The sequence below is a fragment of the Lepidochelys olivacea genome (genome assembly GCF_965140295.1).
Source record: "Lepidochelys olivacea isolate rLepOli2 genome assembly, chromosome: 1".
In the NCBI taxonomy this organism is placed as follows: Eukaryota; Metazoa; Chordata; order Testudines; family Cheloniidae; genus Lepidochelys; species Lepidochelys olivacea.
The window spans coordinates 94,132,666-94,156,296 of record NC_140411.1 but is presented as its reverse complement, the minus strand read 5'-3'; positions in this window follow the sequence as shown (position 1 = coordinate 94,156,296).

Below are 23,631 nucleotides of genomic sequence, written 5' to 3'. Positions count from 1 at the left end.
AAGTGTCAAATAGGCCTGAACAGAGTGACTTACCTTAGACACCAGGTGGGTCAAGGAACTATACAGGCCAAAGTGGATGCTATCCAAAAGTGGCCTGTCCCAAAGTCAAAGAAACAGGTCCAATCCTTCTTAGGCTTGGTCGGTTATTACAGGCGATTTGTACTGCAATACAGCCAAATCGCTGCCCCACTGACAGACCTAACCAAAAAGAAACAGCCAAATGCTGTTCAGTGGACCGAAGAGTGTCAGAAGACCTTTAACCAGCTTAAAGCAACACTCATGTCTGACCCTGTGCTAAGGGCCCCAAACTTTGACAAACCGTTCCTAGTAACCACAGATGTGTCTGAGCGTTGTGTGGGAGCAGTTTTAATGCAGGAAGGACCGGATCAAGAATTCCACCCTGTCGTGTTTCTCAGCAAGAAGCTGTCTGAGAGGGAAAGCAACTGGTCAGTCAGTGAAAAAGAATGTTACGCTATTGTCTATGCTCTGGAAAAGCTAAGCATACGTTTGGGGACGGCGTTTCCACCTGCAAACCGCCCATGCTGCGCTACAGTGGCTTCATACCGCCACGGGAAATAACAAAAAACTTATTCGGTGGATTTTAGCTTTCCAAAATTTTGATTTCAACATACAACACATCTCAGGAGCTTCTGACAAAGTGGCTGATGCACACTCCCATGAAAGTTTCCCAGAATCAATTGGTTAAAATCATCCTTGAGATGTGGAAAATATTGTTAGTCTTTATATACTTGCTAGTATATTTAGAGGTGCATGTGTCTTATTAACTCTGTTTTCTCCTAGAGCTCCAGGAAGAAATCACAGCCAGCATTTCACCCTATTTGTGATTTGGGGGGAGGGTCATAAATATAAAGGGAAGGCTAACCACTTTTAAATCCCTCCTGGGCAGAGGAAAAAACCCTTTCATCTGTAAAGGGTTAAGAAGCTAAAGATAATCTCGCTGGCACCTGACCAAAATGACCAATGAGGAGACAAAATACTTTCAAAGCTGGAGGGGGGTGGGGAAACAAAGGGCTGTGTGTGTGTGTGTGTGTGTGTGTGTGTTTTGCTGGGATCAGAGCAGGAATGCAGTTTAGAACTCCTGTAAAGGGCTAATTAGCTTAGGTGTTTTTTCATGCAGGTCCCCACATCTGTACCCTAGAGTTCAAAGTGGGGAAGGAACCTCGACAGGACAATATTGCATTTCAGTCATCTTCTGCATTTACACAGGCTACACCTTCACTATTACAGCTCTTTGTTAGGGTGCAGCCCGTCCCCCCCACTCACAGCTGGACATCTTTTCTAGCTGAAGCTTGGGGTTACTGAGGTAATGGACTCATCTCCACATCACTCTTTTGGTTTAACACAAATATATAACATATTCTTGACTACTACCAAGAGATTTCCACAAGCACAAACTGAAGTCAGTGATAAAGCTTCCATAGATTTAATTAGGAGCAGAGTTAAGTCAATGCTGAGCACATTTGAAAATCCCACTTTAAGTGAGATGAGACAATAGTAAATCTCAAAAGCACACAAAGGGAGTTAGATTTTCAAAGGTATTTAGGCGTTAAAGATACAAATATGTGTCTAATGGAATTTTCAAAAACCTCCCAGTGGGAGTTAGGTGGTTTGAATATCCCATAAAGAATCTATGTGCATTTCTAGGTCACTACATAACTTTAAAATCTGACCTGAATTGTCTCTTCCAAAGGTGCAGCACTGTAAACTGTGAGATTTTGAAGGCAGTTCAAAAACCCTGAAAGCCTGGATATGAGGTCAAAGGTTTATAGTTAGTCAGGATTAGGCATAAACTGCTGTTTCTTATATAAGATAACAAAGCAACCTTACCACCTGCCCTAGGAAGAAGATGAGGAGATGTTAGCGGGACTTTGAGGAGTTTCATTCCCCATACAAGTAAGACACCCATTACTATATAGCCCCAAATATGTATATTACAATACACGTAATGCACAATTTTAAGGGTCTTTACTTGATATGGAAGCTTGTTCTGCCAGGGTTTCCTGTTCTGTTTTTTCTTTTTCTCTTGAAAATATTTTTTTCTTATGACTACATCAATCTTCATTTGGATCTGACTAAATCAAAAATTTCTTCTGATTTGAAATATGTACGTTCAAAACTTGGAGGGTTCCTGCATTCCAAGAGTTTCAGTCTAGGGCCATGAATAACACAGAATCATGGAATTGGAAGGGACATTGAGAGGTCATCTAGTCCAGTCCCCTGCACTCAAGGCAGGACTAAGTGTTTTCTAGACCATCCCTGATAGGTGTTTGTCCAACCTGTTCTTAAAAATCCCCAGAGATGGAGATTCCACAACCTTTCTAGGCAGTTTATTCCAGTGCTTAACTACTCTGACAGTTAGGAATTTTTTCCTAATGTCCAAACTAAACCGCCCTTGCTGCAATTGAAGCCCATTGCTTCCTGTCCTATCCTCATAGGTTAAGAACAATTTTTCTCCCTCCTCCTTGTAACAACCTTTTGTGTACTTGAAAACGGTTATTATATCCCCTCTCAGTCTTCTCTTCTCCAGACTGAACAAACCCATTTTTTTTTCAATCTTCCCTCATAGGTCATATTTTCTAGACCTTAAATAATTTTTGTTGCTCTTCCCTGGACTTTCTCCAATTTGTCCTCATCTTTCCTGAAATGTGGTGCCCAGAACTGGACACAATACTCCAGTTACGGCCTAATCAGCGTGGAGTAGAGCAGAAGAATTACTTCTCATGTCTTGCTTAAAATACTCCTGCTAATACATTCCAGAATGATGTTTGCTTTTTTTGCAACAGTGTACACTGTTGACTCATATTTAGCTTGTGATCCACTATGACCCCCAGATACCTTTCCACAGTACTTCTTCCTAGGCAGTCATTTCCCATTTTGTATGTGTGCAACTGATTTTTCCTTCCTAAGTGGAGTACTTTGCATTTGTCCTTATTAAATTTCATCCTATTTACTTCAGACTATTTCTCCAGTTTGTCCGGATCATTTTGAATTTTAATCCGATCCTCCAAAGCACTTGCAACCGCTCCTAGCTTGGTATTGTCTGCAAACTTTATAAATGTACTCTCTATGTTACTGTCTAAATCATTGATGAAGCTATTGAACAGAACAGGATCCAGAACCAATCCCTGCGGGACCCCACTTGTTATCCCGTTCCAGCATGACTGTGAACCACTGATAACTACTCTCTGGGAATGATTTTCCAACCAGTTATGAACCCACCTTACAGTAGCTCAATCTAGGCTGTATTTCCCTAGTTCGTTTATGAGAAGGTCATGCAAGACAGTATCAAAAGACTTACTAAAGTCAAGATATACCACATCTACCGCTTCCCCCTGATCCACAAGTCTTGTTACCCTGTCAAAGAAAGCGATCAGCTATCAGCATGGATTCACCACGGGAAAGTCATGCCTGACTAATCTAATTGTCTTCTATGAGGAGATAGCTGGTTCTGTGGATGAAGGGAAAGCAGTGGACTTGTTATTGCTTGACTTTAGCAAAGCTTTTGACACGGTCTCCCACAGTATTCTTGTCAGCAAGTTAAAGAAGTATGGGCTGGATGGATGCACTACAAGGTGGGTAGAAAGTTGGCTAGATTGTCGGGCTCAACGGATAGTGATCAATGGCTCCAAGTCTAGTTGGCAGCCGGTATCTAGCGGAGTGCTCCAAGGGTCGGTCCTGGGGCTGGTTTTGTTCAATATCTTCATTAATGATCTGGAGGATGGTGTGGATTGCACCCTCAGCAAGTTTGCGGATGACACTAAACTGGGAGGAGTGGTAGATACGCTGGAGGGTAGGGATAGGCTACAGAGGGATCTAGACAAATTGGAGGATTGGGCCAAAAGAAATCTGATGAGGTTCAACAAGGACAAGTGCAGAGTCCTGCACTTAGGACGGAAGAATCCAATGCACCGCTACAGACTAGGGACCGAATGGCTAGGCAGCAGTTCTGCAGAGAAGGACCTAGGGGTGACAGTGTACGAGAAGCTGGATATGAGTCAACACTATGCCGTTGTTGCCAAGAAGGCCAATGGCATTTTGGGATGTATAAGTAGGGGCATTGCCAGCAGATCGAGGGACGTGATTGTTCCCCTTTATTCGACATTGGTGAAGCCTCATCTGGAGTACTATGTCCTGTTTTGGGCCCCACACTACAAGAAGGACGTGGATAAATTGGAGAGAGTCCAGCGAAGGGCAACAAAAATGATTAGGGGTCTGGAACACATGAGTTATGAGGAGAGGCTGAGAGAACTGGGATTGTTTAGTCTACGGAAGAGAAGAATGAGGGGGGATTTGATAGCTGCTTTCAACTACCTGAAAGTTGGATCCAAAGAGGATGGATCTAGACTGTTCTCAGTGATAGCAAATGACAGGACAAGGAGTAATGGTCTCAAGTTGCAGTGGGGGAGATTTAGGTTGAATATTAGGAAAAAAATTTTCACTAGGAGGGTGGTGAAACACTGGAATGTGTTACCTAGGGAGGTGGTGGAATCCCCTTCCTTAGAAGTTTTTAAGGTCAGGCTTGACAAAGCCCTGGCTGGGATGATTTAGTTGGGGATTGGTGTTGCTGTGGGCAGGGAGTTGGACTAGATGACCTCCTGAGGTTCCTTCGAACACTGATATTCTATGATTCTATGATGGTTTGACATGATTTGTTCTTGACAAATCCATGCTGACTGTTGCATATCACCTCATTATCTTCTAGGTGTTTGCAAATTGATTTCTTAATTATCTGCTTCATTATCTTTCCGGGTACAGAAGTTAAGCTGACGGGTCTGTAATTCCCTGGGTTGTCCTTGTTTCCCTTTTTATAGATGGGCACTATATTTGCCCTTTTCCAGTCTTCTGGAATATCTTCCATGACTTTTCAAAGATAATCGCTAATGGCTCAGATATCGCCTCAGTCAGATCCTTGAGTATTCTAGGATGCATTTCATCAGGCCCTGGTGATTTGAAGACATCTAATTTAAGTAATATGCCACCTTAGCTTCACTTTAGTTAAGTTTTATGTGCTGGGATGCTCAATGGAGTAGGTTTCCAAAACCCAAACCAGATAACTAGAATAATATATTTTCAAATACCTTTACAATTATGTGTCATTTTTGTGAGAGTGGGAATTTGCATTGATCACTAAAAAACAATGAGTTACAACACTGACCACAAATTCACCTATGAGAAGAATTTCAGAAAAGCCACAATACCTTGCAGCTAGAGATACAACTGAGCTGTTTGTATTAAAACAAAATAAGATATTTTTTCAACCAGTTACATCAATCAAGTATCAATAAGACGCAAGTCCTTTTTCTGTTTTTGTTATTTTAATAATAATTTTCCAATTTGTAGTGTCATCAATCAAGATGCAGTCAACCTGAATATTGTTTCCAGTAGCATGTAGTGCTATGGCATGAGGTGCCTTAAGTTTGTAATATTTAAGCATGAAGTTGCAGTCCCTTCCAAACTAAAGGCTATAATCTCTTGTCAAGGATTCCTGAATATAGTTTTTAAATATACAGCAAATATTCACCATGTGCCAGCAGAGCTGTGGAAGTGATTCTGAATTTTCTTCTTTCAGACCGGAGGACTTGGATATGACAAGGCTTTCTAGATAGATCCACATTCCTAAATATGGGGCATGTTCAAACTAGCACCTCATATATCACTGTAATTCGTAGTAAAATAGGAAAATTGTGAAATACGCATAAAACTTTCCTGAAAAAGAAGAGAATGGAGACAGATAGTAAATTATATCAACAGGTTGATGCCTTAAGTCGATTCACTTTGTGTGACTATATTTATGACTACAGATGCTGCAAAGAAAGAAAATGTAAGATCACATCAAGGAGCTGAAATAATAATTTCCTCTTCAAAGAAACGCATGGACTTTTACATTGTTGAGCAGACACAATGATGGCATTGGGGAAGAGATACATTAATTTACCAGAAGTGTCAGAGGAATACATTTTTTTTAAAAAATGCCATAGCTGCCCTTTAAACAAACAACTAGGCCTATGATAACAGCTGCTTCTCAAATGAAAGTCATCTGGGATAGTGAAGCACCCAATGTTTACTCCAGCTGGTCCTTATGTGTTCTCCTATTGGATTTTGAATGTTATGATTCCTGATGTCAGATTTTTGTCCATTTATTCTTTTTGCGTAGAGAATAAATGGACACAAAAACTGGTAGGAGAACACTTCAACCTCTCTGGCCACTCAATAAAAAAATTAAGGGTGGCAATTTTGCAACGGAAAACCTTCAAAAACAGACTCCAATGAGAAACTGCTGAGTTTGAACTAATATGCAAACTAGATACCATTAACTTGGCTTTGAATAGAGACTGGGAGTGACTGGGTCATTACACATATTGAATCTATTTCCCTGTGTTAAGAATCCTCACACCTTCTTGTCAACTGTCTAAATGAGCCATCTTGATTATCACAACATAAGTTTTTTTCTCCAGCTGATAATAGTCCATCTTAATTAACTAGCCTCTTACTGTTTGTATGGCAACTTCCGCCTTCTCTGTATGTATATATGTCTTCTTACTCTATGTTCCATTCTATGCATCCGATGAAGTGGGCTGTAGCCCATGAAAGCTTATGCTCTAATAAATTTGTTAGTCTCTAAGGTGCCACAAGTACTCTTGTTCTTTTTAATCAAACTGAATTTCAAATAAGACATCTTCTCTAGAGGTTAAACCAGAAGACTGGAAGTCAAGAAATCTTGACTCTATTCCCAATTCTGCCACAAAACCAAATGTAATTATATGGGTTCATAGTTCATTTGTACATCTGAACTAAAGTGAGACTGTTATTCAAAGTTAGATATTTTGAAGCATTCAATTGTCATACAACAGTAATTAATTTAGAGATTGCCATTGAAAAGAAAATATGGAGAAATAGTGTGTAACCAAAAATGCATGTTTTACAAGAAGCGGAAGTACCAAACATGGTGTGTACCTGTGTGAGACAAAGTCTTGGAAAGAAATTACAAGAGATACAGAAAAGTTTTGCCTTTTTATTGCTTTGAACTATCTTCCTATAGTTTGGGAATATGAAGGGATGTAAGAATTGCAGTGAAAGCAATAAGATAAGGAGTGGCTTTGACACTTCAAAAGGGAATAGAAATACTGTGTGCTGGATCAGTTAGTTTAAGCAAGCGCTCGTATTTAGTAGGGAAAGTATTTTATTTTGTTACTTCAAATATTTGATACCATGGCTGAAATGTGGCATGCAGAGGAGTGCCATGACTTCATCACATTGATTTAGTAACAGTTTTTACCAGTTATGACATTAATTATTAGAAAATGAGATGATCACAATAAGATTGAAAGCCCCTTAGTACAGGGACCATCTTTTTTGTTCTGTGTTTGTACAGCACCTAGCACAATGGGGTCCTGGTCCATGATTAGGGCTCCTAGACATTAAGGTAATACAAATAAATAATAAAAATAATAGTTAAACATAAGGAAAATGGAGTGACTAGAATCAGATTTATAACAAGGCACTGTGTAACCCTTACATTTATAAGTGTTTCATCCTCTGAGGTACCGAGTGCCTCCACCATCAGTGGAAGCCAAGAGGGCTGAACACCTCACAGGAGGTCCTAGAATACGCCTTCCAGTTATGATATTAATGTCTGTGAATGGTTTGCTGATCTCCTCAGAAATGTTTGCATCTATCAGCTCAACAGTTATATGTTGTGTATATAATGCATGTGCAATATTCAGAATATATGAAATGTGCCATATAGAGTTCATATTTTTAACTAAAATGCTTGTTCATATTTCATACTCCTTCTTCATATTGATTTAGGGCCAGACTGTTCCCTTTACTCATAAATATTCCCAGTAATGTCAATGAGGCTATTTTGGGAGTAAAGTGTACTCAACATATGGTTATCAGAATCTGGCCAAAGTAACTCTCTTCTCTTTAATCAGGGTATAGAACCCTTGCTGATGTTAATGAAGGTTTGGGATGTGGAAGATGAAAAGAATTTCAAAGTCTGTGGAGTGTTCAGCACTAGCTTGTCTGTAGACAGCTTTCAAATTTCCCATGGCTATTTATTTATTTAAATGAATTATAGTTCACACAAATCTCTTACCATTGTTAGTGGGAAATTTGCATCTCGTTCACTGCTCATGATGTTGAAAATATACTGCTTTGTCTTTGGCTCAAAGATGCCTAGTGAAACCAAAAAACAATCAAATTAGTGTAATGAAAGGAAAGTAGATAGTTTCTTTAACTACTGTGGAGCCTTCAGGAAATTTGGTGAATGCCCAGGAAAGAGGCACCTGTATTACCCAAAGGACACAGACTGAATGTCTGAAAATTCCACTGAAGTTTCATGCATGCCAAAAGAATGTCAACGTCTCTGAATGTACATCACACATGACACTTAGGGGACTAAACTACTGAACCCTATTGCATCACTAAAATGTAAGATGATGGGATGATTACAAAAGATAAAGAAGTAACTGTATATATGAACTGCTGTGAGATTCCTGTGGAAATAGCTATAGCATCCACATTAATAACACCAAATTAATTAGTTATGATCACTATTAAAGTGAATACCAAATGTAATGATAATAATGGACACTTAAAATGAAATAGAGACATAATAAAATAAGAAGTCCCAACATTATGATTTCATGTGGTATTCATCTTAGTAGTAATTATCACAATGAATTAATTTGATATTTCAATGGTTGTAACATGTATACTTTCAGAGGAGATCCAGTATAATTTTCAATAAAGTGTCTTTTCTGTTGCTGTCCAATTTTGTCTACACCCAACAGAAAACATACAATTCAGCTGTAAATAGATGATTACAAGAAAGAGGTGAATATGTGAAAAAATAGATGATTATCCAATGTGGAGCCTGGCAAAGTGCGGAAAGGGACAGTTAGGACTGGTCTACACTATGACGTTACGTCAAATTTAGTCGTGTTAGATCAATTTTATAATGAATGCGTCTCCTACGCAGGACGAGATGCTGAGGCTAATGGGGGAGCAAACGGACATGATGAGGCGTCTGCTGCAGGAAAGGCAACTAGACTACAGACCCCTGCTGCAGCCACTGTTGGACCACCTCACCAAGTTCCATATCCTCCTCACCCAGATGCCCAAGAATGCAGGAGTGGGGAGGCTCCGGGCACCCTGCCACTCAACTCCAGGAGATGGTCCAAGCAACAGAAGGTGTCATTCAAACAGCTTTGATTTGTAGTGTGGCTACAATAAGCAATGTGGTCTTTGTCTTTCCCTCCTCCACCACCCCATCCCATTATCAAACCCTTCGTACACCCAGGCTTCCTTTTATTAGTCAGCATTGCCAGTGATCTCAAGGTTTTTTTTTTTAATAAATAAAGAGTGAATGGATTCAGAACAATAGGGACTTTATTTCCTGTGCCAACTGTGGTCAAAGCGGGGAGGATGATTGACTTACAAGGAAGTACATTCATCAAAGGGGGCAGCTTTGCATTAAGGACAAACACACACAACTGTCACACTGTAGTCTGGTCAGTCATGAAGCTGTTTTTCAAAGCCTCTCTGATGTGCAGCACACCTCAGTGTCCTCTTCTAATTGCCCTGGTGTCTGGCTGTTCAAAACTGGCCACCAGGCAATCTGCCTCAACCTTCCACCCTGCCATAAATGTCTCCCCCTTATGCTCACAGATATTATGGAGCACACAGCAAGCAGCAACAATGGGAATATTGCTTTTGCCGAGGTCTAACCTACTCAGCAACCTGTGCCAGTGCCCTTTTAAATGCCCAAAGTCACATTTTACCAGCTGTCTGCATTTGCTCAGCCTATAGTTGAACTTCTCCTTGCTGCTGTCCAGGCTGCCTGTGTACAGCTTCATAAGCCATGGGAGCAAGGGGTAGGCTGGGTCCACAAGGATAAATATTGGCATTTCAACATCCCCAACAGTAATTTTCCAGTCTGGGAAGAAAGTCCCTTCTTGCAGCTTTCTGAACAGCCCTGAGTTCCAAAAGATGTGAGCGTCACGTGCACCTTTCCCCACCATCCCATGTTGATGTCTGTGAAATGGCTCTTGTGAGCCACCAGTGCTTGCAACACCATTGAGAAGTACCCCTTGCAGTTTATGTACTCTTTGGCAAGGTGGTCCGGTGCCAAGATAGGGATATGCATTCTGTCTATTACCCCACCACAGCAAAGCCATCCACTATGGCCTGCACATTTCCCAGAGTCACTACCCTTCTTAACAGAATGGTATTGATTGCCCTGGCTACTTGTATCACAGCAGCCCCCACCCTAGTTTTGCCCACTCCGAACTGATTCCCAACTGACTGGTAGCAGTCAGGCATTGCAAGCTTCCACAGGGCTATCGCCACTTGCTTCTCAGCTGTCAGGGCAGGTCTCATTTTGGTATTCCTGTGCTTCAGGGCGGAAAGCAACTCACAAAGTTCCATGAAAGTGGCCTTATGCATGTGAAATTTTAACAGCCACTGGGAATCAACCCATACCTGTGACACTATGCAGTCCAGAATCTGCATTCCACAGTATCAACATGCCCCAATGCTGCCATTATATCCCAATTGCCACATCCCATGCTTTCAGGAACGTCTGTGTCCATGTCCTCCTCACAATCTTCCTCGTGCTGGCAGCTCCTAGCTAGGCTTTGCACATACTGCAGGATAATGTGTGAGGTGTTTGCAATGCTCACAAAAGCAGTGTACAGCTGAGGGGGCTCCATGCTTGCTGTGCTATGGTGCCTGCCAGGATAACTCAGGAAAAAAAGGCGCAAAATGATTGTTTGCCATTGCTTCCAAGGAGGGAGGGAGGAGGGGAGACTTACGACATGTACCCAAAACCACCCACGACAATGGGCAGAAGGGACTGTGGGATAGCTACGCACAGTGCACCACTCCGTGAGTCAATGCTAGCCATGGCATTGACGACGCATTCCACTGACCTAATGTGCTTAGTGGGGACATGCACAATCGACTGTATAAAATCGGTTGCTAAAGATCGACGTCTATAAAATTAACCTAACTTTGTAGTGTAGACATACCAAGCTCCACTAAAGAGTGTTGTTATTTACACAAAAGATACCCCTGCTTAGTCCCTGTCTGACCAGCATCACTCCGTTGGAAGGCGCAACAACCATGTACTACAGTGAGCTGTTGCAACTGAAAGGAGAGAAAGTATCAGACAAGAAAAAAGCAGTTTGGTATGGATGTTGGGGGGGGAGGGGGATAAATTATGCAAAAAAGTATTAGATCAACCAATGAAGAGATCTTAAAAATATTACTTAACTAAAATATTAATATATTATTTTGTTTTTCATGGGAAAAAGCTGGTCTAAAAACCCTGTGAGTGATTCATAGGGGATAAAATTCATCCGTTGTACAGCTGGCGGTTACAGAGTATATGTACCAATTAAGGATGAAATCCTGGTCCCACTGAAGTCTATGGCAAAACCCCATTGATTTCATTTGAGACAGGATTTGACTCTAAATCCCTAAAAAGAAAAGGAGTACTTGTGGCACCTTAGAGACTAACCAATTTATTTGAGCATAAGCTTTCGTGAGCTACAGCTCACTTCATCGGATGCATGCAGTGGAAAATACAGTGGAGAGATTTTATATACACAGAGAACATGAAACAATGTGTGTTACCATACACACTGTAACAAGAGTGATCAGGTAAGGTAAGCTATTACCAGCAGGACAGCGGGGGCGGGGTGGGGGGTGGGACCTTTTGTAGTGATAATCAAGGTGGGCCATTTCCTGCAGTTGACAAGAACTTGTGAGGAATAGTGGGGGGGGGGATAAACAAGAGGAAATAGTTTTACTTTGTGTAATGACACATCCACTCCCAGTCTTTATTCAAGCCTAAATTAATTGTATTCAGTTTGCAAATTAATTCCAATTCAGCAGTCTCTTGTTGGAGTCTGTTTTTGAAGTTTTTTTGTTGAAGAATTGCTACTTTTCTTTTTGTGGATACAGATTAACACAGCTGCTCCTCTAAATCCCTAAAGTAGTACTTAAATGTGACTTAAGTAGTATATAAGCCTTAAAAAGTATGCAGGGACCAAATCTGCTAGATTTTGATTATCCTCAACCCCCATGGAAGGGAATTAATCTGATTTTTTGAAGAACATGGGGGGGGGGAGGAAGGGGGTAAACTGTTACCATGGTTCTTAAAACCCAAAGCAGCAAGTCCAATATATTCCCTTCTCAAAAGGTAGAAGAGGGTGGCAGTACCCACTGGCTCATCTGTCAGGGGACTTGTAATTGTCAGAATTTTATGCCAGGTCCAGTATGTCATTAGGCTGGAAAAGAAAAGGAAAAACCACTGCTACGATTTGGAACACCAAAATCGCTAAAATAGGGTGTAGGGCCAAATTCAAGATTCCATGTCAGTGGGGGACCAGCCAAATAATATTTCCCACCAGTTCTGTGCTAAGTCCTGGCCAATAGCCATTTAATTTCAATGGTGTTATGATGCATGGTAACCATGATTCTGCACCCTTCCTGTTTGGCAGTGCAGCTGGTTCTGCAAATCAGGGCGCAGAAGCAATGTTTGTAAAACACTTAAATTCATTCCACAGGGTACAAGTTGTACCGTAGAGTACAAAGTATGTATCACTTTTAACTGATTATATTTCAGTTCAGGCACTTAAAATTCAAAATCACATCCCTGAATCACTACAACATGACAAAAACATTAACTAAATAAGTCATAAAACACAATTAATTATCAAATACTACCACCATGGGACAATGACTTCTAACACAAACACATCCCTTTCCTGCATACACAGCTGACTTTTTTTCAGTGAGAATATCAAACATATATCTTTAGATCCCTCTGGTATTAACATAAAAACATTAATCTCTTTCTTGAAAATTTTGTCCTCATACACACACACCCTAAATTTTCATGGGCAACACTCTGAAATATGTCAATGGTTCTTCATTATTGGTTCTCTTTATATTCCCAGGAGTGATGATCAGCAGAATACATAACAATTTTTTTTATTAACTGGATTCCCATGGGTACCACCAGATATATATCAATAATTAGACTGGGGTGTACAGTTACTACTTATGCCCATAGAACCATTTGATCTTTATGTAGTGCAATGTTTACCAATTTCTACTATGCCAATTTTTATCTTCCCCATTTTGGAACACTTTCCCCCTGCAGCTGTTTATTTCCAAAAGGCAAATTTCCTTGCCTGCCTTCAAATTATTTGAATAACTAACTGCTGACTCATTTTCTGGCTGGTGTACAGGCTAATGCAAAGGACACTTTCCCTTGTATTGTTTCCATCATCCCTGCTAGAAGTAACAAATTCTGTTCACCTTGTTGTAGCCACATTGGCAGTATTTAAGAAATCAATTGTTTTGCCCCGTTCCTAATTTTGGCAAAGATCCATTAATGGGCTTTCCCCATTTCTGTAGTACATTTACTGTCCTGGGTTTCTTTGATCCATTCTAGGGGTTTCATTTCCCTTATATCCCCAGTACGCACATGACAAGGTTCATTGGCACAGTTCCCTAACTCAAAAATTTTTGGCCAGAGGGAATAGTCATTGTACTGGGACTTGATTCCCAGATTTGAAGCAGGTGAGGCTCGTCAATGTCCCTTCCTGGCTGCCAAGCAAATCCAATAACCTTTAGTATTTTACATTGGGGTTGTGTTAGGGCAGCTATATCTTTACTGGGCCTTTACTGTACTGTTCCTTATAGTACACAGAAGATATTGTGGTAGCATCCCTTTTCTTAAATTTAATTCTATACAACACCCTAGTGCCTTCAGCTGACTTACATGCCATAGGTTGATTAAGACTTGCCAATTATTACCGGCTACTATTTGGCAACCAATGTTATAACATACCCTTTTATATTTGATAATTCTACTTGTGCTTAAATGTTTTGTCTTTATCCTTTCATTGCCACCAACAGATAAAATATGCATAGGATGCAAGGTTTATCTTTAAACCTACTTCCACCACCTGTTAACAGACTGATGTTCCTTGGCCTCTGCCCTTCTGCAACATTTGTTTCAAATCAAAGTGCTCACTGATTCTTTTCTTCCCAAAGCAGTATTCCCCTTTTTAAACACCCATTACAACAATACTAGCAACAAGACACAAAGAAAAAAATTTCTACCCCCTTTGGAGGGGGCAGATTAATGCTTAAAATACCCCTTCCTTTTACAAATCTCCTTGCTGACTGCAGGCAAAACAGAGGAATTACCTCCATACTTTCATGAGGTGGTATATCTCAGTGTCCTTTTTTATACAACAGACCAGGTTTGTAATGTTTTCTCTGCTGTGCCATGTTTTAAGGTTATTTACAAGTAGTAGCTGAAAAGCATCATTACCATATAACTTAACATGAGGTATGTTTCCAGTTACCATTTCTAGCATGCTTAAAGCTTTCCCCCCAAAATCATACACATTATACATTGTTACAAGTTTACTCGTTAACATTACATTTATCCCAATGTTTAATATTAACAACAACATTAGCATCAAATCTATTACAAGTATTTATTACAATATCTTCTTTTATTTCGATAATTTGTCTCTGGCACCAATACGTTCAATACTCTTAGAACCCTTGCATAGGCTTTCAATTTAATTATATTCTTGGGGGTTTGGTGAAATAAAGAGGTAGGAGTGTCATGCATATGAGCAGAACCCTTTTATATCTGTCTCCAGATTTCAGCACTGCGCATACACAACTTGTCACGGTTCCTCCCCCACTCTGAACTCTAGGGTACAGATGTGGGGACCTGCATGAAAAACCTCCTAAGCTTATCTTTACCAGCTTAGGTCAAAACTTCCCCAAGGTACAAAATATTACCCCCGTTATCCTTGGACTGGCCGCTACCACCACCAAACTAATACTGGTTACTGGGGAAGAGCTGTTTGGACGCGTCCTTCCCCCCAAAATACTTCCCAAAACCTTGCACCCCACTTCCTGGACAAGGTTTGGTAAAAAGCCTCACCAATTTGCTTAGGTGACTACAGACCCAGACCCTTGGATCTTAAGAACAATGAACAATCCTCCCAACACTTGCACCCCCCCTTTCCTGGGAAATGTTGGATAAAAAGCCTCACCAATTTGCATAGGTGACCACAGACCCAAACCCTTGGATCTGAGAACAATGAAAAAGCATTCAGTGTTTTACAAGAAGACTTTTAATAAAAAATAGAAGTAAATAGAAATAAAGAAATCCCCCCTGTAAAATCAGGATGGTAGATATCTTACAGGGTAATTAGATTCAAAAACATAGAGAACCCCTCTAGGCAAAACCTTAAGTTACAAAAAAGATACACAGACAGAAATAGTTATTCTATTCAGCACAATTCTTTTCTCAGCCATTTAAAGAAATCATAATCTAACACATACCTAGCTAGATTACTTACTAAAAGTTCTAAGACTCCATTCCTGTTCTGTCCCCGGCCAAGACGACTACAGACAGACACAGACCCTTTGTTTCTCTCCCTCCTCCCAGCTTTTGAAAGTATCTTGTCTCCTCATTGGTCATTTTGGTCAGGTGCCAGCGAGGTTACCTTTAGCTTCTTAACCCTTTACAGGTGAGAGGAGCTTTCCCCTGGCCAGGAGGGATTTCAAAGGGGTTTACCCTTCCCTTTATATTTATGACACAACTATTTTCCCTAACTAGGGTTAACCTGTCCCTCTCAGTATCAGGACTGATTTGTTTCCCACCTTCCTTTCCTGGAGTGTTCAAATCTGAGTCTTTGGGTTTCAAGTAGTTTGCTTGCTGACTAAGTATATCCATTATCTGCAGCAACTTTGTGCTACAATAGATGAGCAGATTTTTCCCTCCCCTGTCAGCTAGATAATTTGCATCAACACAGATGCTTTCTAGCTTGCTTGCACCAGCACAGAGACTGGACTCTGTCTTAAAAGGGACACAATCAATTTCCACCAGAGTTCTGATTATTTTCCATTTTCAACTACTGCTTCCAAAACACAGAGCGATCTGAAAAAAGAAAACAACCTATCATGGCTCCTGTTGGAACCCTAATGGGATTTTAATTAAATAGCATGATATGTTTGCATTTCTTTTACACATTCTACATGATACACTCCATGTTTCATGGAAAAAAAAATGCACATTTCTTCTATCAGAGGGGTAGCTCTGTTCGCCTGTATCCACACAAAAAAAGAGGAGTCCAGTGGCACCTTAAAGACTAACAGATTTATTTGGGCATAAGCTTTTGTGGGTAAAAAAACCCACTTCAGATGCATGGAGTGAAAATTACAGATACAGGCATAAATATATATTGGCACATGAAAAGAGGGGAGTTACCTTACAAGTGGAGAACCAAGGTTGAAGGCCATTTCAGTCAGGGTGGATGTGGTCCACTCCCAATAATTGATGAGGAAATGTCAATACCAAGAGAGGGAAAATTGCTTCTGTAGTGAGCCAGCCACTCCCAGTCCCTATTCAAGCCCAAATTGATGATGTTAAGATTGCAAATGAATTGTAGCTCTGAAGTTTCTCTTTGAAGTCTCTTTTCAAAGGTTTTTTTTTGTTAAAGAATGGCTACTTTTAAGTCTGTTGTTGAATGTCCAGGGAGATTGAAGTTTTCTCCTACTGGATTTCATATGTCACCACTCCTGATGTCTGATTTGTGTCCATTTATTCTTTTACGTAGAGACTGTCCGATTTGGCTAGTGAATGTGGCAGAGGGGCATTGCTGGCACATGATGGCATATATCACATTAGTGTAAATGAGCCCCTGATGGTGTGGGTGATGTGGTTGGGGCCTATGATGTTGGCCAGTGGTATTCTGTCATTTTCCTTGTTGGGTCTGTCCTGTAGTAGGTGACTTCTGGGTACCTGTCTCACTCTGTAAATCTGTTTCCTCACTTCCCCAGGTGGGTATTGTAGTTTTAAGAATGCTTGATAAAGATCTTGTAGGTGTTTGTCTCGGTCTGAAAAGCAGTCTCTGTTATTGTCCTTGTTGAACCTCAAATTCCTTTTGGCCCAATCCTCCAATTTGTCTATGTTATTCTGGACCCAATCCCTACCCTCCAGTGTCTACCATATTCCCCAGGTCAGTGTCACCTGCAAAATTCCTGAGGGTGAAATTAATTCAATCATCCAGATCATTAATAAAGATGTTGAACAAAACCAGCCCCAGGACCGACCCCTGGGACCCTTCGCTTGATACCAGCTGCCACTTAGACATCAAGCTGTTGATCACTACCTGTTAAGCCTGACTATCTAGCCAGCTTTCTATCCACCTTATAGCCCATTCATCCAATCCATACTTCTTTAACTTGCGGGCAAGAATACTGTGGGAGACAGTATCAAAAGCTTTGCTAAAGTCCAGATATATCACATCCACTGTGTGACAGATTTCTGTTACCAATCTGCCTGAGGCATCAGGTGATCAGACTGAGGCCACAGGATCATTAAGGGAGGAGATGACAGAACACACCAAGTGTCTAAGTTTTAAAGATTTATTGATAAAATAATAAAACAGCAGAGAGTGATGGGTGCTCCCCACATCACTCAGAGGAAGGAAGAAAGTGTTAGTGCCCCAAGCCCTAACCCACTTTCATACTGACACCCACACTACCCGAGGCTGGCCAGGCCTGGGTGTAACATAAGAAGAAGAGGGGAGGGGTGGACGGGAGTTCTGTCCTGTGCGCACAGGTCATCCAGGGTTCGCTGCCAATCTCCGAATTGGTCCAGCTCTCAGGAGGGTTTTAAGTCCTGGGCTCCTTTGGAGGCGTTCCATTCCACAACCTCTGTTCCTGGTGCTCTTTGTGCTAGTCTAAACCGGCTTTCTGTGGTCTTCTCCACTTTCCCAAAACGCAAAGGCTCCAGGGACGCAAAGTTCTGCTCCCCCCTTGTCGTCTCACCAGTGTTTTCCATCTCTGCATCCCCGGTTCAGTGTACTTTCTGGTTTCTCATGGCTGGCTGTGGCTGGGTGAGAATTTTTTGTCTAGTGCCGTGACCTTGGACTGGGGCCAGTGTCTTATTGTCGGACTGAGCCCTGCAGTGTTGAGTTAACCAATTCTTTGCTCTCTTTCTCCTTCCCCCTTTGGCCTTCCGCAGCCTGCAAAAGAATCTTCCTCTCCCCACTCACACCTTAGACCCTCCCCAAAATGCTTTGCAATGCTTGCAACAACGTTAGCAACAAGAAGTGCTGATCTGCCTTCCCCAAGGGGAACCCCTGAGGTTGTGACAACTGCTTTCCCCATATCCACAGAGCCAGTTATCTCATCATAGAAGGCAATCAGGTTGGTCAGGCTTGACTTGCCCTTGGTGAATCCATGTTGACTGTTCCTGATCACCTTCCTCTCCTCCGAGTGCTTCAAAATGGATTCCTTGAGGACCTGCTCCATGATTTTGACAGGGACTGAAGTGAGGCTGACCAGTCTGTAATTCTCTTTCTTCCCTTTTTAAAAGATGGGCACTATGTTTTCCTTTTTCAAATTGTCCGGGACCTCCCCCGATCACCACAAATTTTCAAAGATAATGGCCAATGGCTCTGCAATCACATCCACCAACTCCCTCAGCACCCTTGTATGCATCAGATCTGGACCCATGGACTTGTGCATGTCTGGCTTTCTAAATAGTCCTTAACCTGTTCTTTCACCTCTGAGGGCTGCTCACCTCCTCCACATACTGTGCTGCCCATTGCAGCAGTCTGGGAGCTGACCTTCTCTGCGAAGACCAAGACAAAAAAAAAAAAAAAGCATTGAGTACTTCAGCTTTTTCCACATCCTGTCACTATGTTGCCTCCCCCATTCAGTAAGGGTCCCACCTTTCCCTGACTACTTCTTGTTGCTAACATACCTGTAGAAACCCTTCTTGTTACCCTTCACATTCCTTGCTAGCTGCAACTCCTATTGTGCCTTGACATTTCTGATTACACCCCTGCATGCTCTAGTAAAATTTTTATACTCCTCCCAAGTCATCTCTCCAAATTTCCATTTCTTCTAAGCTTTCTTTTTGAGTTCAAGCTCACCGAAGATTTCACTGTTAAGACAAGCTGTGCCAATGTCTGCCCAGGCGCTCCTGACCGACCTTACCGAGGCAGCCATGAGCACCTCGGACACGACGAGGATGGCTACCAGTCGTATTGCACCGTCTGTTGCCACAAGGCAATGGGTTGCTGCTGCTGTGTAGCAATGCACTACCGCATCTGCCAGCACCCGGGAGACATACTGTGAGAGTCACCACTGTGAGAAACAGTTCCCAGCTGTTGGGAAAACTGGTTTCTCTGCTTGCTTGCTGTGAGTATCATCTTCCTCGTCCCCAAAACCTGCTTCCGTGTTGCCTCCATCTCCACTGAAGGAGTCAAACAACACAGCTGGGGTACTGGTGGCTGAACCACCTAAAATGGCATGCAGCTTATCATAGAAGCAGTATGTTTGCGGCTCTGACCCGGAGCAGCTGTTTGCCTCTCTGGTAGGCTTGCCTCAGCTCCTTAAGTTTCACGCGGCACTGCTTCGGGTCCCTGTTATGGCCTCTGTCCTTCATGCCCTGGGAGATTTTGACAAAGGTTTTGGCATTACGAAAACTGGAAGGGAATTCTGATAGTACGGATTCCTCTCCCCATACAGTGATCAGATCCTGTACCTCCCATTGGGTCCATGCTAGAGCTCTTTTGTGATTCTGGGACTCCATCATGGTCACCTCTGCTGATGAGCTCTGCATGGTCACCTCTGCTAATGAGCTCTGCACTCACCTGCAGCTTGCCACGCTGGCCAAACAGGAAATTGAAATTCAAAAGTTCGCGGGCCTTTTCCTGTCTACCTGGCCAGTGCATCTGAGTTGAGAGTGCTATCCAGAGCGGTCACAATGGAGCACTCTGGGATAGCTTTTGGAGGCCAATACCGGCTAATTGCATCCACAATACACCAAATTTGACCCAGCCAGGCCGATTTCAGTGCTAGTCCCCTTGTCGGGGGTGGAGTAAGGAAATCGATTTTAAGAGTCCTTTAAGTTGAAAAAAAAGGGCTTTGTCATGTGGACGGGTGCAGGGTTAAATCGATTTAACGCTGCTAAATTTGACCTCAACTCCTAGTGTAGACCAGGGCTTAGTAGTTCTGCTATTTCACATTTGAATTCCTTCAGAACTCTTGGGAGAATACCATCTGGTCCTGGTGACTTATTGCTGTTTAATTGATCGTTTTGTTCCAAAACCTCCTCTAATGATACCTCAATCTGGGACAGTTCCTCAGATCTTTTACCTAAAAACAATGGCTCAGGTTTGGGAATCTCTCACATCCACAGCCATGAAGACAGATGCAAAGAATTCATTTAGTTTCTCTGCAATGGCCTTCTCGTCCTTGAGTGCTTCTTTAGCACCTTGATCGTCCAGTGGCCCCACTGGTTGTTTAGCAGGCTTTCTGCTTCTGATGTACTTAAAAAGAAATTGCTATTAATTTTTGAGTCTTTAGCTAACTGTTCCTCAAATTCTTTTTTATCAGTCCTATATTTTTACACTTCATTTGCCAGTGTTTATGCTCCTTTCTATTTTCCTCACTAGAATTTAACTTCCACTTTTTAACGGACGCTTTTTTGCCTCTCACTGCTTCTTTTTCTTTGTTGTTTAGCCACGGTGGCTCTTATTTGGTTCTCTTACTATGTTTTTGCTGTTTTTAATTTGGGGTATACATTTAAGTTAGGCCTCTATTATGGTGTCTTTAAAAAGTTTCCATGCAGCTTGCAGAGATGTCACTTTTGGCACTGTTCCCTTTAATTTCTGTTTAACCTATTCATTTTTGTGTAGTTCCCCTGTAATTCCAGGATTGGAATTTATCAATAAATTAACTCATGAACTACAACATGGGCGCTTTTAGGGAGCAACCCCACTCCACCATCTTTTTCCTTTAAGATCTCCCCATACAAATCTACAAGAAGAATTTATGTTAGTCTTATGTGCAGCTATAATACAAAACAAACATCAGATAGATATTTTACTGCCAGCTATCAGTAGAGAGTCTCTAATCTGTACACTAAATACATTATTTTGATACACACAGATGCTAAGAGCCTCTCTTTCTCCCTTAGGAGTCGTGAAAACTTCACTCTTATTTAACATAATAAAATATTGCTACCTCCTCACTTTCCACATTGGTTTCTCAGCTGGCAACTATTCCAGTAATCACACAGGCAAGATTCTGGAGCTAGACATACAATTAAATATAGTTTGACTTAACTAAGCTGTATGGTCATCATGGGCTTAATTCAGATTTTGTCTAAGCAAGAACAACTCCTGTTGACTTCATTATTTCCCATTACACCAGGAACAAATTTGGTCAGAATTCATCTGAAAAGCAGAAATCTGTCCTAATATACAATTCTGGGGTTACAGATAAAGGCCTCACATTAAGCACCACATAATTCACACTGAAGCCCTTACAACAGAATGTTTTTTCCTCTTTGTTTTAAGAGGGAATCTGTAAAAAAAAAGATAGAAACCAAAACAGTATTTGTATGTAACTATTGCTATCTGATTGTCTAACATAGAATAGGACTGTTATCTAAGCCGGGCAGAAAACTTTCAGTAAAATACAATAAACAATTGTCACTCCACTGTATCTACATTTTACCAACAAACTGTGTAAGTTTACATCATCTATTTGTGACTGGTCAGAATGTTTAACTAGCATATCCTGATGGAAACAGAAATGAGCCAATTAAACAACCATCTTAATGATCAGAGATTTACAGGGATATATTTTGCTGGCATACCCTTTTACTCCATAAACTGCTATAAAAATGTCACGTAAAGAGAAGCTGTGAGACATTGTTCGGTTAAAATAAATGTTTAAAATCATTTGATTATTAAAACTGAAAAAAAATATCAAATTTTCTTTTCAGCATTACAATGGTTTTCATCCACAAGGACCCCTCTTCTATACCAGGACATCTGAAACGTCCCTCTTATCTGGATGGGATCCTATTGGGACACCCCCCCCCCCATTCTGATTCAATAATTTGAGAAAGGCAATGTAGGCCAGGATCCCCCAGTTTGAGAACCTATGAATTAGTATGTTGCAGTTTTACTTAGTTTCTCTCAAACAACAGACTTGAATAGAAACAGACAGACAAGTTGAGTGAAGTAATATCTTTATTTGACCAACTTCCACTGGTTAAATAGGCAAACTTTCAAGCTACACAGTGTTCTCATTCAGGTCAATAGAAATAGACTAACTCGTAGCAAAACAAAAGCAGTATTTGCTAGTCAATATCATTTTCATAACCCTACCAGCTACACAATGTTGCTATATCTGACTTGTTGTCCTTGTAAGGAAAATTTTATTTCCAAATAAAAGTTGTAAATGTTACTTGGTTTTGCAGTTTGGGGTTTTTGTTTTGTTTTTAAGTAATGGAAACATTTTGACTTCAGGTTTTATAGATACTTACTTTTAAAGCCTAAATTTTGGACCCAGTTATGAATAGACTCATTGGAATATTTTAACACATCATTCTCATTTAGAACAGGGAAATAAAAATGAACTGAACAAAGGGTCACAAAGCAGGAAACGTATTTTGGCAAACTGTAAAGCTTTCTAATTAATTACAATGAATAGGCTTTTGGACAACACTAGTTTACCATTTAAGCAGACTAGGTGAGCCATTTAGCCCTTGTTAAAAGTAATTGAACGTATTGTGCTGATTCTGTTTCTTAGCAATTGTCCCAGTTAAGCAGGCATTGTATTTATCAGGATGCCAATTAAAGGTTAAAACCTAGTCCTAATGAAAATCAGTGGGTGCTTTTCAATTCAACCAACATTTTGTCCTAAGTGAATTGTACTGTGCTAGATATAGTGAAATTGAAAAATATTACCTCACAATCAACAGATCCTGTTTTTTAAAATAAAAATCTAAAATCTCTAAATATGAAAATGGTCTCTTAATTTGAGGCCATGACAAAATACTGATATTGATTTGAGTGTAGGTATGAACATGGGTACTCACTTGTTATTTTATTCATATTTAAGTTCAGAGCCATCACAATTTGGAAGATTCAGATAACCCTTGTGTCCTTGATTTTAGTTACTGAGGGAGAAAAGGAAAGATTTTGGCAACAATGGGATAAAATTATTGTCTTGGTGTCAAACAAAAGCATATAGAACTCTTATCCTTTTCATGACTCTACCCCTATATTTTCTACTTAAAGACTCAAACCTCTGATCGTTTTACACCGAGGTTTATTTCTTATAGGCTATACATGGGTTGACAGTGTCATCTTCTATTAGCATGGATCTCCACACATATGCAGATAGTCCTAATTCTGAAAATAGCACAGCAGCTATGATTAGGTTGCCCTAAATGTCCATCCTTGGGTCTGTTCTCCAGGCATGGGGGCAAGAGATCCCCCAAACACTTACCTCGCCTCTCTTCAACAATCTCTTCTCCACTGTCTCTATGGCTAAGGATCTAATACTGACAAGTCTCACTGGGGCTAACTACTCCAAGTTGTTCCTGGATCACTGAAGGTCATGCAGTCAATGCCACTTATGCTTTGCCTGCAGTGTGAGTGAACAAAGATCTTCTCTGCCAAGTACACTTGCTATATGCAGTACAAAGCTTTTCAGCTTGTAGATAATTAAGCAATTACAAATTAA